Raw genomic sequence first — 4900 nt, 5'->3', positions numbered from 1 at the left:
ATGCTTCTAGATCCTTTTGTTGACTTTTATGACCTCCTAAATATCTCATTTTCCCTTTAGTGTGAAAGATGAACTTCTCCATGAGTTTGCCAAGTTTACACTCCACCAAAAAGGTTGTCTTAATCGTAGGATCAAGTTGGAAGACCCTAGAAGGCCTTAGTCAAGTATGGAGTTATTGCAATTTTAGGTGGATGAGTTTAGAAGCCAATTTAGTTACAAATTTGAGAGTTAAAGAGTGTTCACCCAATCTCTACATTTAGAGAGAGTAAAGATAGGATTGAAGGAGGAGAAAGGATTAACTCTTCTCAAAAAATTTATTTGCTATAACCTTTTATGAAGGTAGGAATATTTTATGGTCTTATTCTTCATGTTGTGTTTTTATTTGCTTAAGTAGACCTATTGCAAGTGTGTGTATTCGTATGTATGATGAAACATGTGAGGGTTGGGTTATTATGGGTTTCTTAATTTTTTGCCTTTTATGTTTTGCATTTTGTTTTGTGAGGGAAACTGTAAGGGTTGTATTGTTATTACTCACTCTCGGATAGGGCATAAGTGACCATGTACAAGAGAAAGGCCTCAGTTGGACTTCAAGTTAGTGCAAAGTCTCTCCTCATGATGAGGAGAGGGAGAAACTAGGGTGTTATGGGACCCTAATTGTCAATACAAACTATTATGTGTTTGGGGAGATAAGGAGTGAAAGAACGTAAGTTCTTGTGATTATTAGCCTCAGAAGAAGCATCTGTTTTGGTGTTGTGATTGACTTCTCCTACCCTAGAAAAATCGACCTTCTCCCTAGTCTTGGTTTGATAAGGAACCTATTGTGCAAACTTGGGATGGGAGTAATTGGTTGAATGTGTCTATGTGTTAAATTTGATTGTCATCTAGTCAGTTTTGGTTCTCCATAGTTTTTTTTTTAAAAGAGGGGTAAATGCTTTGACCTAGAGCTATGAACCAGTGAGGCCACAAATGTGGGACCTCATCCCCATTTGATTTGAACCTTGATGGCAAGGATAACAACTCAACAACTTAACTATCACAACATGTCACTATTGGCTTTGCTTTCATTTAAGAGGGGTAAATGCTTTGACCTGGAGCTATGAACTAGTGAGACCACAAATGAGGGACCTTTTCACCATTAGATTTGAACCTTGATGGCAAGGATAACAACTCAGAAACTTAACCATCACAACATGCCACTATTGGCTTCTCCATAGTTGTCTAAATATAAATTTGTAGATTACTTAGCTAATACCCTAATTGGGAGCAAAACTGGACTCAGAGTTTTGGTATTCTTGAGTCAAATGTTATGGAGACTTCTCCTTTGGATAATGATCCTGATGTAAAATTCATTGTTAACCTTATTTTTGAAATAACAATGATATCGGGTTTTCTTCCCTAATTCTTTTTTGATGGAGTCCTTGAATTAGATTTTTGAATAAAATAAATATGAAGTGGCTAGCATGTGTTGAAAAAAATGAGTAATTCCTTTCTTATGGCATTGTTTATAATTCATTTCATATGCATATGATCAATTGTGGTTAGATACCATAACGTTACACAAAGTTTACAATTTGAATATGATTAGATGTTAGAGAAAAATCGATTTATATGGATACTATTTCATTTTGCATTGCAGTAACTATTGAAAAATAATAATACTCCTACTCAAATGCATAAATATAACATCAAAAATCTATGCTATAATTCATCCTAGAAAATGAAAAAAATACCCCCCTTATGCCTTGTAAACAAAATTGTATATGAAAATTCAACACTTGTTAAAAAGTGATCCTTTAGAAATTCATATTTTTAGAGCAAAAATGCTCTCTACCTTTTGTATGTAGAAGTTTTTTATCCTCTTTTGGAACAAAGAATATACTTTAAGAGATTCCCTTTTGAATCCTTGTCTTGATTCAAATAATAGACTTGTAAATATAAATTGCAATAAAAATAAAAATAAAAATAAACAAAATAGGTAGACAATTAGTTTTTTAAAAAAAAAATCTATACCTTATCCTATCCCTCACCTAATAAACTTTGCAACATAGCTTTTCAAAATTATTTCCCTCCATATGTTTAGATTAAGTGACGTCACTCCACTCAAAAAGGAAGTATGCACTCTTAGCATTGGAGTGCATGTTTGACATAATCCTTAGTCAATCAATGCAAATAAAGGAAGAAACAAACATTCAGATACAACTTGCCTAACATACCCATGTGAAATCTATAGGAATTGGTTTAAAACATGTTTTGTCCTCCCTCCATGTGTACTAATGGGTTGACTTGGCATTTGATTGGCATAGAACTTGTAGTTTAAGACTACATTTATTTCCCCTTCATTCACCCACTAAACTTTAATCTTAAACTTTTATATCCTGCCCCTTACTCCATCCACATAGAAAAGGTTTTTGGACTGCAGTTTCATATCTGCATGTGCCCCCATGTCAACTGTCATTAGGCTGAGCATTTCAAGGGAAGGTGAATGTTTTGATAAATTGGGGGGGGGGGGAGGAGGGCAGGGGGGGACATTTGATTTAATGGGTCTCCCTTTTCAAAAGAGGGGAGTATACTTGGGCATTCAATTTCCTTTTAACCATCTTTCCTCCCCAAATCAACAATCACATAATCCTTGCATTTTCTTGGGTAGCGTGTAGGATGGGTAGGATAGTGCACCCCCACTTGGATGAGGTATCATGTAGGTGGTAGATGTGAGGGTAGGTTAGTTGGGTTAGTTAGGGATGGTTAGATGGTAAAGTTAGTTAGTTATTTTAGTTAGTTTAATATAGTATAATTTAAGATTAGTGTTTGTAATATTTTAAAGTAAATAAAATTAGTATTTTATTAGTATTGTTTTAGTTTAATTTAATTTAACTAAGATATATTTATATCTTGTAGATTTAACTTAGAAGTAGAATGTGATTAGAAAAGTAATGTTATTTTTGATTTGTTTTATATTAATGTTTTAGATATGTTTAATGTTAGAATAAGTTTGTAGATTTAATTATAATTGTTTTGTTTTAGTTATTTAAATTATTTAATTAAGTTATAAATGTTTGATGTTTACTTTATTTTTTAAATATCGTAATTATTTTTAAGAATGAAAGTGGTAGATTAATAATGTATTGAAGGGTCACATTTTTTTCCTCTGAGTGGTAGTGGTATAGGATTAAATGTAATGCAAATAGATGATGAAACTGATTAAATAATGAATGTTTAAATATAATGATTTAATCCTACATAATTAGTTATAAATCGAGATGAATTGTTAAGGTTTTGCTAGGGAAAACTATGTATACATTTCAACACACCTATAGTTGTTAACTTGTAAATAAATATATTTAATCATGTCAAAACCTAATGTGACTTAGCTAATTAGTCGACAATATCAATTCAGCTATGACCCAAGAACTAAGGAACCTAATGCGTTTCCCAAATTATGATATCACTCTCTAACTAGATGTCAACTTTGCATTAGGTTGAATCACAACTGGAATTCATTTCTATTCTTCTCATAACCCTTTTTAGGTGACATGTAATACTTAGAGGTTTAATTAACATTAAAAAAATATATTTCATGTGTTTTTGCCTTAATATTTTAGGCATGACATTTTTCTCAGGTCTTGTTGGTGCTGAGTTGTTTGTGAGCTGACTTTTGGCATTTAATTTATGTAAGGGTAGATAATTTGTGTTGTAGTCAACTTGTGGCTCAACATATATTTAATGTAAGGGATTTAATTTAATTTTTAATGAACTGGGACAACTTGTGGCTTAGTTGGGTATAAGTAGGGGGTTTTGTGGAGTCTTTAGGCATTAGATCATCTAGCTTGGAGAAGAGGACGAAGGGTAGATGTGAACTTTGAAGAGCTAGTAGTTGTGCCTTGAGAACTAGAGGATTGCTTGGAGGACTTGAGGGTACAAGTGTGGATTCTTCTTGGTGTTCTTATCTAGTTATGGATTTGGACTAGTTGAGATTTGGATTGAGATTGTAAGTTGGATCTTGTGGGATCTTGGAGAACTGATATTGTAATTATTATTTCTATTTGGCCCTAACATGGAAGGCCTTAGAGCCAGGCATATTGCATGTAAACAGTTATCTCATGAATAAAGAGTTGTGGTTTGGTATCAGATCTTGCATTATTGTTGCTTGTTGTTGTGTTTCTGTTGTGTGGTTATTTGTTGGGGGTTTGGACATCTCCTTTGGGGATTGTTTTGCCTTGTACTGCATTAGGTGGTATCAGAGTGAAGGTTGTTCCTGAGTGTGTGAACCAACCACCAAAGTTAAGGTAGTTTGCACCAGGATCTTGGGTCGATGAAGGTTGATCTAGTGGAGCTGATTAATCTTTTGGATTTGAAGATCTATTGCTTAGGGTTTGCAAATTTTTTTGAAGATGCCTCCAAGAAGAATGGACCCTAGGGCGACTGATGATCTTAGTGATGTTGTGGGAGAAAGGATCTCATAGAAGATTAGAGCAAAATTCAGATATGAGATTGCATTGATGAAGAGTGACATGATTGCTAAAATTGTGAGTGCTTTAGGTGGTGTACCTAGGCATGTTGGTACTAAAGGTAGTTATGAGGAAGTTGTTGGATTGAGTGGTGAGGATAGAATTGGTCATGTGGAGAGACCTATTGGAAATAGGGATGGTTAGTTTGCTAGACTTGGATCTTAGTTGAAGCTGAAGCATAAGACAAAGGTTTCTAATTTCTTAGGTACTTTGATTCCTAAAGATCTGATTGATTGGATTAGTGAATTGGAAGACTAATTTGAGCTTAAAGATATTGAGGATCCACTTAGAGTGTGGTTGGCACAAACTAAGCTGAAAGGACATGATACTCTTTGGTGGAAAAAATTGCAAAGAGATAGAGAAGAAGAAGGTGAAATGAAGATCACTAGATGGAG

The sequence above is a fragment of the Cupressus sempervirens genome, chromosome 9, assembly GCF_028749045.1.
Source record: "Cupressus sempervirens isolate cs-2001-9-10 chromosome 9, ASM2874904v1, whole genome shotgun sequence".
Taxonomy (NCBI): domain Eukaryota; kingdom Viridiplantae; phylum Streptophyta; class Pinopsida; order Cupressales; family Cupressaceae; genus Cupressus; species Cupressus sempervirens.
This window is presented reverse-complemented; position numbering follows the sequence as displayed.